General features: G+C 47.3%; 10 non-coding genes across 10 annotated transcripts; all 10 read left to right on the top strand.

The window, feature by feature from the left end:
• Positions 1-1,246: 1,246 nt before the first annotated feature.
• Positions 1,247-1,361, top strand: LOC127980517 (U5 spliceosomal RNA). The gene has a single exon (XR_008159537.1). It is a non-coding gene; the product is annotated as a U5 spliceosomal RNA (small nuclear RNA).
• Positions 1,362-1,992: 631 nt separating this feature from the next.
• Positions 1,993-2,064, top strand: trnag-ucc (transfer RNA glycine (anticodon UCC)). Its single transcript has one exon. It is a non-coding gene; the product is annotated as a tRNA-Gly (tRNA).
• A 1,225-nt stretch (positions 2,065-3,289) lies between these two features.
• LOC127980881 (U5 spliceosomal RNA) lies at positions 3,290-3,404 on the top strand. The gene has a single exon (XR_008159882.1). It is a non-coding gene; the product is annotated as a U5 spliceosomal RNA (small nuclear RNA).
• A 631-nt stretch (positions 3,405-4,035) lies between these two features.
• Positions 4,036-4,107, top strand: trnag-ucc (transfer RNA glycine (anticodon UCC)). The gene has a single exon. It is a non-coding gene; the product is annotated as a tRNA-Gly (tRNA).
• A 1,613-nt stretch (positions 4,108-5,720) lies between these two features.
• trnag-ucc (transfer RNA glycine (anticodon UCC)) lies at positions 5,721-5,792 on the top strand. The gene has a single exon. It is a non-coding gene; the product is annotated as a tRNA-Gly (tRNA).
• A 1,230-nt stretch (positions 5,793-7,022) lies between these two features.
• On the top strand, positions 7,023-7,137 carry LOC127980516 (U5 spliceosomal RNA). The gene has a single exon (XR_008159536.1). It is a non-coding gene; the product is annotated as a U5 spliceosomal RNA (small nuclear RNA).
• A 631-nt stretch (positions 7,138-7,768) lies between these two features.
• On the top strand, positions 7,769-7,840 carry trnag-ucc (transfer RNA glycine (anticodon UCC)). The gene has a single exon. It is a non-coding gene; the product is annotated as a tRNA-Gly (tRNA).
• Positions 7,841-9,066: 1,226 nt separating this feature from the next.
• LOC127980879 (U5 spliceosomal RNA) lies at positions 9,067-9,181 on the top strand. The gene has a single exon (XR_008159880.1). It is a non-coding gene; the product is annotated as a U5 spliceosomal RNA (small nuclear RNA).
• Positions 9,182-9,812: 631 nt separating this feature from the next.
• trnag-ucc (transfer RNA glycine (anticodon UCC)) lies at positions 9,813-9,884 on the top strand. The gene has a single exon. It is a non-coding gene; the product is annotated as a tRNA-Gly (tRNA).
• Positions 9,885-11,496: 1,612 nt separating this feature from the next.
• On the top strand, positions 11,497-11,568 carry trnag-ucc (transfer RNA glycine (anticodon UCC)). Its single transcript has one exon. It is a non-coding gene; the product is annotated as a tRNA-Gly (tRNA).
• Positions 11,569-12,129: the final 561 nt, after the last annotated feature.

Below are 12,129 nucleotides of genomic sequence, written 5' to 3'. Positions count from 1 at the left end.
GATTCCCGGCCAACACATGTCCTTTGGCTCGGGCTGACGTCGAAGCAGAACTCCTTCTGTGACCTGCGACTCCAACCAAACATTTTGGATGGATCATTCGGAAGACGAAAAGAACCAGCTCTCCCCGTCGGGGAATCGAACCCCGGTCTTCCGCGTGACAGGCGGAGATACTGTCCACTATACTAACGAGGAGCCGTGCATGCTGCCGTTTCTCCCCCAACTGACGGCACTGCACTGACATAACTAAACAATGCATGGCTTCTTCTGACGCAGACCCAGCCCTAGCACCGTAAAATTTCTGATGGACCCATCATTAGCTGAAGTCGCATAACACTTGGAACACTACCCGTAGCAGGGGTCATTGTTTGGACTCTTTTTTTTTTTTTTTTTTTTTTTAAATTGCGCTTTAAACAAAAAGTATTGCGTCAATGCAACTGAACAACATTAATTAGGAACACAGTGCGTCAAAAAGCAAAATGACAGTTAAAGGCATTTCGTTATTGAACTCTTTGATGACATCATTCAGCTAAGTTCAGTTTAAATAGTATCTGTGCAATAATTTGCAATCAAGTCAACGATATCGCTGTACATGAAGTGTCCCCAGCTCCGCCTGCCAGAAGCGACAGAGGGAAGAAACCAAAACTCGATCGGTGAAAGGATGGAGAAAAAACCCGGTGAGAAACCAGGCTCAGTCGGGGAGACAGTTCTCCCCTTGTCAGACGAAACCAGTAGATCAGCTCCAGGCTGCAGGAATGTCAGACTGTGCAGAAGAATCATCTGTTTCCTGTGGTCTTGTCCAGGTGGTCTTTACAAGGGATTTGTATCTGCGGCTCATCTAGTTGTCACGGTCTCCGCTGTGTTTCTGGGCCATAGAGGTCCTTTCTAGGTGTTGATCCACCATCTTCTCTGGATACGGACTGGATCCGGGTGACTGAAGCGGATACAGACTGGATCTGGTGGCTACGGTGACCTCGGAATAAGGGATTTCTTTAAAAGACTTTTTTTTTCATATAAGATTTTATCCAACTTTTCAGATAGAGGCATGAGAAAGAGATTGCCTTGATTGGGCTTTTGGTTATTGGTGGACCGAGAGGACTTTTTTGAGTTTTACTCCTCCCTTTTGGAGTGGGGGGGGGGGGGGGGTGCTGACTAAACACATGTGGGCAGGCATTGTCACCCTTGATGACCCTTGGCGAGCGTAGTAGTTTAACAGAGGCAGCGCACAGGCCCGAGGGTTTGGAGACACAGCTCGAGTTTCTCTTCATTGTCGCATAAATCTTTCGCCTTTTACTAAAGATTTCCGTGGAGGGGAACTTTTGCGAGTGACCTGTATTTTTGGGTGCTCTGCTCACAGCAGAGCTACATCGAAATGTCAAGAGCAGAATCAGTTTGACCGTCAGGCAGCATGCTGCGAGAGGGCTTGCCACTGGTCATCGTCTGAATAGGCACTCTCTGCGTTTGACCACTTCGTGTTTATTTAGCCGGATGGGAAGGCAGCGCTTTCTTGTACGTGACGGGATGCAAATTCTTGAAGGCTCTCTTTAGTGACGGGTCCAAACAAAGATCTCATCTGCTCCTCTAGCCCTATCGGCGACTCGTGCACTTCGAGCCTTCTTAGTGACGGCGCAAGTTGCTGACTGCTGACTGCGTTGGTGGTATAGTGGTGAGCATAGCTGCCTTCCAAGCAGTTGACCCGGATTCGATTCCCGGCCAACGCATATCCTTTGGCTCGGGCTGACGTCGAAGCAGAACTCCCTCTGTGACCTGTGCCTCCACCCAAAACTTTTGGATGGAATAATTTCGGATGGACCCATCATTAGCTGAAGTCGCATAACACTTGCAACACTACCGGTAGCAGGGGTCATTGTTTGGACTCTTTTTTTTTTTTTTTTTTTTTTTTAATTGCGCTTTAAACAAAAAGTATTGTGTCAATGCAACTGAACAACATTTATTAGGAACACAGTGCGTCAATAAAGCTACTGACTTCCGCCTGCGTTGGTGGTATAGTGGTGAGCATAGCTGCCTTCCAAGCAGTTGACCCGGGTTCGATTCCCGGCCAACGCATGTCCTTTGGCTCGGGCTGACGTCGAAGCAGAACTCCTTCTGTGACCTGCGACTCCAACCAAACATTTTGGATGGATCATTCGGAAGACGAAAAGAACCAGCTCTCCCCGTCGGGGAATCGAACCCCGGTCTTCCGCGTGACAGGCGGAGATACTGTCCACTATACTAACGAGGAGCCGTGCATGCTGCCGTTTCTCCCCCAACTGACGACACTGCACTGACATAACTAAACAATGCATGGCTTCTTCTGACGCAGACCCAGCCCTAGCACCGTAAAATTTCTGATGGACCCATCATTAGCTGAAGTCGCATAACACTTGGAACACTACCCGTAGCAGGGGTCATTGTTTGGACTCTTTTTTTTTTTTTTTTTTTTTTAAATTGCGCTTTAAACAAAAAGTATTGCGTCAATGCAACTGAACAACATTAATTAGGAACACAGTGCGTCAAAAAGCAAAATGACAGTTAAAGGCATTTCGTTATTGAACTCTTTGATGACATCATTCAGCTAAGTTCAGTTTAAATAGTATCTGTGCAATAATTTGCAATCAAGTCAACGATATCGCTGTACATGAAGTGTCCCCAGCTCCGCCTGCCAGAAGCGACAGAGGGAAGAAACCAAAACTCGATCGGTGAAAGGATGGAGAAAAAACCCGGTGAGAAACCAGGCTCAGTCGGGGAGACAGTTCTCCCCTTGTCAGACGAAACCAGTAGATCAGCTCCAGGCTGCAGGAATGTCAGACTGTGCAGAAGAATCATCTGTTTCCTGTGGTCTTGTCCAGGTGGTCTTTACAAGGGATTTGTATCTGCGGCTCATCTAGTTGTCACGGTCTCCGCTGTGTTTCTGGGCCATAGAGGTCCTTTCTAGGTGTTGATCCACCATCTTCTCTGGATACGGACTGGATCCGGGTGACTGAAGCGGATACAGACTGGATCTGGTGGCTACGGTGACCTCGGAATAAGGGATTTCTTTAAAAGACTTTTTTTTTCATATAAGATTTTATCCAACTTTTCAGATAGAGGCATGAGAAAGAGATTGCCTTGATTGGGCTTTTGGTTATTGGTGGACCGAGAGGACTTTTTTGAGTTTTACTCCTCCCTTTTGGAGTGGGGGGGGGGGGGTGCTGACTAAACACATGTGGGCAGGCATTGTCACCCTTGATGACCCTTGGCGAGCGTAGTAGTTTAACAGAGGCAGCGCACAGGCCCGAGGGTTTGGAGACACAGCTCGAGTTTCTCTTCATTGTCGCATAAATCTTTTGCCTTTTACTAAAGATTTCCGTGGAGGGGAACTTTTGCGAGTGACCTGTATTTTTGGGTGCTCTGCTCACAGCAGAGCTACATCGAAATGTCAAGAGCAGAATCAGTTTGACCGTCAGGCAGCATGCTGCGAGAGGGCTTGCCACTGGTCATCGTCTGAATAGGCACTCTCTGCGTTTGACCACTTCGTGTTTATTTAGCCGGATGGGAAGGCAGCGCTTTCTTGTACGTGACGGGATGCAAATTCTTGAAGGCTCTCTTTAGTGACGGGTCCAAACAAAGATCTCATCTGCTCCTCTAGCCCTATCGGCGACTCGTGCACTTCGAGCCTTCTTAGTGACGGCGCAAGTTGCTGACTGCTGACTGCGTTGGTGGTATAGTGGTGAGTATAGCTGCCTTCCAAGCAGTTGACCCGGATTCGATTCCCGGCCAACGCATATCCTTTGGCTCGGGCTGACGTCGAAGCAGAACTCCCTCTGTGACCTGTGCCTCCACCCAAAACTTTTGGATGGAATAATTTCGGATGGACCCATCATTAGCTGAAGTCGCATAACACTTGCAACACTACCGGTAGCAGGGGTCATTGTTTGGACTCTTTTTTATTTTATTTTTTTTTTTTAATTGCGCTTTAAACAAAAAGTATTGTGTCAATGCAACTGAACAACATTTATTAGGAACACAGTGCGTCAATAAAGCTACTGACTTCCGCCTGCGTTGGTGGTATAGTGGTGAGCATAGCTGCCTTCCAAGCAGTTGACCCGGGTTCGATTCCCGGCCAACGCATGTCCTTTGGCTCGGGCTGACGTCGAAGCAGAACTCCTTCTGTGACCTGCGACTCCAACCAAACATTTTGGATGGATCATTCGGAAGACGAAAAGAACCAGCTCTCCCCGTCGGGGAATCGAACCCCGGTCTTCCGCGTGACAGGCGGAGATACTGTCCACTATACTAACGAGGAGCCGTGCATGCTGCCGTTTCTCCCCCAACTGACGGCACTGCACTGACATAACTAAACAATGCATGGCTTCTTCTGACGCAGACCCAGCCCTAGCACCGTAAAATTTCTGATGGACCCATCATTAGCTGAAGTCGCATAACACTTGGAACACTACCCGTAGCAGGGGTCATTGTTTGGACTCTTTTTTTTTTTTTTTTTTTTTTAAATTGCGCTTTAAACAAAAAGTATTGCGTCAATGCAACTGAACAACATTAATTAGGAACACAGTGCGTCAAAAAGCAAAATGACAGTTAAAGGCATTTCGTTATTGAACTCTTTGATGACATCATTCAGCTAAGTTCAGTTTAAATAGTATCTGTGCAATAATTTGCAATCAAGTCAACGATATCGCTGTACATGAAGTGTCCCCAGCTCCGCCTGCCAGAAGCGACAGAGGGAAGAAACCAAAACTCGATCGGTGAAAGGATGGAGAAAAAACCCGGTGAGAAACCAGGCTCAGTCGGGGAGACAGTTCTCCCCTTGTCAGACGAAACCAGTAGATCAGCTCCAGGCTGCAGGAATGTCAGACTGTGCAGAAGAATCATCTGTTTCCTGTGGTCTTGTCCAGGTGGTCTTTACAAGGGATTTGTATCTGCGGCTCATCTAGTTGTCACGGTCTCCGCTGTGTTTCTGGGCCATAGAGGTCCTTTCTAGGTGTTGATCCACCATCTTCTCTGGATACGGACTGGATCCGGGTGACTGAAGCGGATACAGACTGGATCTGGTGGCTACGGTGACCTCGGAATAAGGGATTTCTTTAAAAGACTTTTTTTTTCATATAAGATTTTATCCAACTTTTCAGATAGAGGCATGAGAAAGAGATTGCCTTGATTGGGCTTTTGGTTATTATAGGCACTCTCTGCGTTTGACCACTTCGTGTTTATTTAGCCGGATGGGAAGGCAGCGCTTTCTTGTACGTGACGGGATGCAAATTCTTGAAGGCTCTCTTTAGTGACGGGTCCAAACAAAGATCTCATCTGCTCCTCTAGCCCTATCGGCGACTCGTGCACTTCGAGCCTTCTTAGTGACGGCGCAAGTTGCTGACTGCTGACTGTGTTGGTGGTATAGTGGTGAGCATAGCTGCCTTCCAAGCAGTTGACCCGGATTCGATTCCCGGCCAACGCATATCCTTTGGCTCGGGCTGACGTCGAAGCAGAACTCCCTCTGTGACCTGTGCCTCCACCCAAAACTTTTGGATGGAATAATTTCGGATGGACCCATCATTAGCTGAAGTCGCATAACACTTGCAACACTACCGGTAGCAGGGGTCATTGTTTGGACTCTTTTTTTTTTTTTTTTTTTTTTTTAATTGCGCTTTAAACAAAAAGTATTGTGTCAATGCAACTGAACAACATTTATTAGGAACACAGTGCGTCAATAAAGCTACTGACTTCCGCCTGCGTTGGTGGTATAGTGGTGAGCATAGCTGCCTTCCAAGCAGTTGACCCGGGTTCGATTCCCGGCCAACGCATGTCCTTTGGCTCGGGCTGACGTCGAAGCAGAACTCCTTCTGTGACCTGCGACTCCAACCAAACATTTTGGATGGATCATTCGGAAGACGAAAAGAACCAGCTCTCCCCGTCGGGGAATCGAACCCCGGTCTTCCGCGTGACAGGCGGAGATACTGTCCACTATACTAACGAGGAGCCGTGCATGCTGCCGTTTCTCCCCCAACTGACGGCACTGCACTGACATAACTAAACAATGCATGGCTTCTTCTGACGCAGACCCAGCCCTAGCACCGTAAAATTTCTGATGGACCCATCATTTGCTGAAGTCGCATAACACTTGGAACACTACCCGTAGCAGGGGTCATTGTTTGGACTCTTTTTTTTTTTTTTTTTTTTAAATTGCGCTTTAAACAGAAAGTATTGCGTCAATGCAACTGAACAACATTAATTAGGAACACAGTGCGTCAAAAAGCAAAATGACAGTTAAAGGCATTTCGTTATTGAACTCTTTGATGACATCATTCAGCTAAGTTCAGTTTAAATAGTATCTGTGCAATAATTTGCAATCAAGTCAACGATATCGCTGTACATGAAGTGTCCCCAGCTCCGCCTGCCAGAAGCGACAGAGGCAAGAAACCAAAACTCGATCGGTGAAAGGATGGAGAAAAAACCCGGTGAGAAACCAGGCTCAGTCGGGGAGACAGTTCTCCCCTTGTCAGACGAAACCAGTAGATCAGCTCCAGGCTGCAGGAATGTCAGACTGTGCAGAAGAATCATCTGTTTCCTGTGGTCTTGTCCAGGTGGTCTTTACAAGGGATTTGTATCTGCGGCTCATCTAGTTGTCACGGTCTCCGCTGTGTTTCTGGGCCATAGAGGTCCTTTCTAGGTGTTGATCCACCATCTTCTCTGGATACGGACTGGATCCGGGTGACTGAAGCGGATACAGACTGGATCTGGTGGCTACGGTGACCTCGGAATAAGGGATTTCTTTAAAAGACTTTTTTTTTCATATAAGATTTTATCCAACTTTTCAGATAGAGGCATGAGAAAGAGATTGCCTTGATTGGGCTTTTGGTTATTGGTGGACCGAGAGGACTTTTTTGAGTTTTACTCCTCCCTTTTGGAGTGGGGGGGGGGGGGGGGGGGGTAGTGACTAAACACATGTGGGCAGGCATTGTCACCCTTGATGACCCTTGGCGAGCGTAGTAGTTTAACAGAGGCAGCGCACAGGCCCGAGGGTTTGGAGACACAGCTCGAGTTTCTCTTCATTGTCGCATAAATCTTTCGCCTTTTACTAAAGATTTCCGTGGAGGGGAACTTTTGCGAGTGACCTGTATTTTTGGGTGCTCTGCTCACAGCAGAGCTACATCGAAATGTCAAGAGCAGAATCAGTTTGACCGTCAGGCAGCATGCTGCGAGAGGGCTTGCCACTGGTCATCGTCTGAATAGGCACTCTCTGCGTTTGACCACTTCGTGTTTATTTAGCCGGATGGGAAGGCAGCGCTTTCTTGTACGTGACGGGATGCAAATTCTTGAAGGCTCTCTTTAGTGACGGGTCCAAACAAAGATCTCATCTGCTCCTCTAGCCCTATCGGCGACTCGTGCACTTCGAGCCTTCTTAGTGACGGCGCAAGTTGCTGACTGCTGACTGCGTTGGTGGTATAGTGGTGAGCATAGCTGCCTTCCAAGCAGTTGACCCGGATTCGATTCCCGGCCAACGCATATCCTTTGGCTCGGGCTGACGTCGAAGCAGAACTCCCTCTGTGACCTGTGCCTCCACCCAAAACTTTTGGATGGAATAATTTCGGATGGACCCATCATTAGCTGAAGTCGCATAACACTTGCAACACTACCGGTAGCAGGGGTCATTGTTTGGACTCTTTTTTTTTTTTTTTTTTTTTTTTAATTGCGCTTTAAACAAAAAGTATTGTGTCAATGCAACTGAACAACATTTATTAGGAACACAGTGCGTCAATAAAGCTACTGACTTCCGCCTGCGTTGGTGGTATAGTGGTGAGCATAGCTGCCTTCCAAGCAGTTGACCCGGGTTCGATTCCCGGCCAACGCATGTCCTTTGGCTCGGGCTGACGTCGAAGCAGAACTCCTTCTGTGACCTGCGACTCCAACCAAACATTTTGGATGGATCATTCGGAAGACGAAAAGAACCAGCTCTCCCCGTCGGGGAATCGAACCCCGGTCTTCCGCGTGACAGGCGGAGATACTGTCCACTATACTAACGAGGAGCCGTGCATGCTGCCGTTTCTCCCCCAACTGACGACACTGCACTGACATAACTAAACAATGCATGGCTTCTTCTGACGCAGACCCAGCCCTAGCACCGTAAAATTTCTGATGGACCCATCATTAGCTGAAGTCGCATAACACTTGGAACACTACCCGTAGCAGGGGTCATTGTTTGGACTCTTTTTTTTTTTTTTTTTTTTTTAAATTGCGCTTTAAACAAAAAGTATTGCGTCAATGCAACTGAACAACATTAATTAGGAACACAGTGCGTCAAAAAGCAAAATGACAGTTAAAGGCATTTCGTTATTGAACTCTTTGATGACATCATTCAGCTAAGTTCAGTTTAAATAGTATCTGTGCAATAATTTGCAATCAAGTCAACGATATCGCTGTACATGAAGTGTCCCCAGCTCCGCCTGCCAGAAGCCACAGAGGGAAGAAACCAAAACTCGATCGGTGAAAGGATGGAGAAAAAACCCGGTGAGAAACCAGGCTCAGTCGGGGAGACAGTTCTCCCCTTGTCAGACGAAACCAGTAGATCAGCTCCAGGCTGCAGGAATGTCAGACTGTGCAGAAGAATCATCTGTTTCCTGTGGTCTTGTCCAGGTGGTCTTTACAAGGGATTTGTATCTGCGGCTCATCTAGTTGTCACGGTCTCCGCTGTGTTTCTGGGCCATAGAGGTCCTTTCTAGGTGTTGATCCACCATCTTCTCTGGATACGGACTGGATCCGGGTGACTGAAGCGGATACAGACTGGATCTGGTGGCTACGGTGACCTCGGAATAAGGGATTTCTTTAAAAGACTTTTTTTTTCATATAAGATTTTATCCAACTTTTCAGATAGAGGCATGAGAAAGAGATTGCCTTGATTGGGCTTTTGGTTATTGGTGGACCGAGAGGACTTTTTTGAGTTTTACTCCTCCCTTTTGGAGTGGGGGGGGGGGGGGTGCTGACTAAACACATGTGGGCAGGCATTGTCACCCTTGATGACCCTTGGCGAGCGTAGTAGTTTAACAGAGGCAGCGCACAGGCCCGAGGGTTTGGAGACACAGCTCGAGTTTCTCTTCATTGTCGCATAAATCTTTTGCCTTTTACTAAAGATTTCCGTGGAGGGGAACTTTTGCGAGTGACCTGTATTTTTGGGTGCTCTGCTCACAGCAGAGCTACATCGAAATGTCAAGAGCAGAATCAGTTTGACCGTCAGGCAGCATGCTGCGAGAGGGCTTGCCACTGGTCATCGTCTGAATAGGCACTCTCTGCGTTTGACCACTTCGTGTTTATTTAGCCGGATGGGAAGGCAGCGCTTTCTTGTACGTGACGGGATGCAAATTCTTGAAGGCTCTCTTTAGTGACGGGTCCAAACAAAGATCTCATCTGCTCCTCTAGCCCTATCGGCGACTCGTGCACTTCGAGCCTTCTTAGTGACGGCGCAAGTTGCTGACTGCTGACTGCGTTGGTGGTATAGTGGTGAGTATAGCTGCCTTCCAAGCAGTTGACCCGGATTCGATTCCCGGCCAACGCATATCCTTTGGCTCGGGCTGACGTCGAAGCAGAACTCCCTCTGTGACCTGTGCCTCCACCCAAAACTTTTGGATGGAATAATTTCGGATGGACCCATCATTAGCTGAAGTCGCATAACACTTGCAACACTACCGGTAGCAGGGGTCATTGTTTGGACTCTTTTTTTTTTTTTTTTTTTTTTTTAATTGCGCTTTAAACAAAAAGTATTGTGTCAATGCAACTGAACAACATTTATTAGGAACACAGTGCGTCAATAAAGCTACTGACTTCCGCCTGCGTTGGTGGTATAGTGGTGAGCATAGCTGCCTTCCAAGCAGTTGACCCGGGTTCGATTCCCGGCCAACGCATGTCCTTTGGCTCGGGCTGACGTCGAAGCAGAACTCCTTCTGTGACCTGCGACTCCAACCAAACATTTTGGATGGATCATTCGGAAGACGAAAAGAACCAGCTCTCCCCGTCGGGGAATCGAACCCCGGTCTTCCGCGTGACAGGCGGAGATACTGTCCACTATACTAACGAGGAGCCGTGCATGCTGCCGTTTCTCCCCCAACTGACGGCACTGCACTGACATAACTAAACAATGCATGGCTTCTTCTGACGCAGACCCAGCCCTAGCACCGTAAAATTTCTGATGGACCCATCATTAGCTGAAGTCGCATAACACTTGGAACACTACCCGTAGCAGGGGTCATTGTTTGGACTCTTTTTTTTTTTTTTTTTTTTTTAAATTGCGCTTTAAACAAAAAGTATTGCGTCAATGCAACTGAACAACATTAATTAGGAACACAGTGCGTCAAAAAGCAAAATGACAGTTAAAGGCATTTCGTTATTGAACTCTTTGATGACATCATTCAGCTAAGTTCAGTTTAAATAGTATCTGTGCAATAATTTGCAATCAAGTCAACGATATCGCTGTACATGAAGTGTCCCCAGCTCCGCCTGCCAGAAGCGACAGAGGGAAGAAACCAAAACTCGATCGGTGAAAGGATGGAGAAAAAACCCGGTGAGAAACCAGGCTCAGTCGGGGAGACAGTTCTCCCCTTGTCAGACGAAACCAGTAGATCAGCTCCAGGCTGCAGGAATGTCAGACTGTGCAGAAGAATCATCTGTTTCCTGTGGTCTTGTCCAGGTGGTCTTTACAAGGGATTTGTATCTGCGGCTCATCTAGTTGTCACGGTCTCCGATGTGTTTCTGGGCCATAGAGGTCCTTTCTAGGTGTTGATCCACCATCTTCTCTGGATACGGACTGGATCCGGGTGACTGAAGCGGATACAGACTGGATCTGGTGGCTACGGTGACCTCGGAATAAGGGATTTCTTTAAAAGACTTTTTTTTTCATATAAGATTTTATCCAACTTTTCAGATAGAGGCATGAGAAAGAGATTGCCTTGATTGGGCTTTTGGTTATTATAGGCACTCTCTGCGTTTGACCACTTCGTGTTTATTTAGCCGGATGGGAAGGCAGCGCTTTCTTGTACGTGACGGGATGCAAATTCTTGAAGGCTCTCTTTAGTGACGGGTCCAAACAAAGATCTCATCTGCTCCTCTAGCCCTATCGGCGACTCGTGCACTTCGAGCCTTCTTAGTGACGGCGCAAGTTGCTGACTGCTGACTGTGTTGGTGGTATAGTGGTGAGCATAGCTGCCTTCCAAGCAGTTGACCCGGATTCGATTCCCGGCCAACGCATATCCTTTGGCTCGGGCTGACGTCGAAGCAGAACTCCCTCTGTGACCTGTGCCTCCACCCAAAACTTTTGGATGGAATAATTTCGGATGGACCCATCATTAGCTGAAGTCGCATAACACTTGCAACACTACCGGTAGCAGGGGTCATTGTTTGGACTCTTTTTTTTTTTTTTTTTTTTTTTAATTGCGCTTTAAACAAAAAGTATTGTGTCAATGCAACTGAACAACATTTATTAGGAACACAGTGCGTCAATAAAGCTACTGACTTCCGCCTGCGTTGGTGGTATAGTGGTGAGCATAGCTGCCTTCCAAGCAGTTGACCCGGGTTCGATTCCCGGCCAACGCATGTCCTTTGGCTCGGGCTGACGTCGAAGCAGAACTCCTTCTGTGACCTGCGACTCCAACCAAACATTTTGGATGGATCATTCGGAAGACGAAAAGAACCAGCTCTCCCCGTCGGGGAATCGAACCCCGGTCTTCCGCGTGACAGGCGGAGATACTGTCCACTATACTAACGAGGAGCCGTGCATGCTGCCGTTTCTCCCCCAACTGACGGCACTGCACTGACATAACTAAACAATGCATGGCTTCTTCTGACGCAGACCCAGCCCTAGCACCGTAAAATTTCTGATGGACCCATCATTTGCTGAAGTCGCATAACACTTGGAACACTACCCGTAGCAGGGGTCATTGTTTGGACTCTTTTTTTTTTTTTTTTTTTTAAATTGCGCTTTAAACAGAAAGTATTGCGTCAATGCAACTGAACAACATTAATTAGGAACACAGTGCGTCAAAAAGCAAAATGACAGTTAAAGGCATTTCGTTATTGAACTCTTTGATGACATCATTCAGCTAAGTTCAGTTTAAATAGTATCTGTGCAATAATTTGCAATCAAGTCAACGATAT

The sequence above is a fragment of the Carassius gibelio genome, chromosome B19 (assembly GCF_023724105.1).
Source record: "Carassius gibelio isolate Cgi1373 ecotype wild population from Czech Republic chromosome B19, carGib1.2-hapl.c, whole genome shotgun sequence".
In the NCBI taxonomy this organism is placed as follows: domain Eukaryota; kingdom Metazoa; phylum Chordata; class Actinopteri; order Cypriniformes; family Cyprinidae; genus Carassius; species Carassius gibelio.
This window is presented reverse-complemented; position numbering and strand designations above follow the sequence as displayed.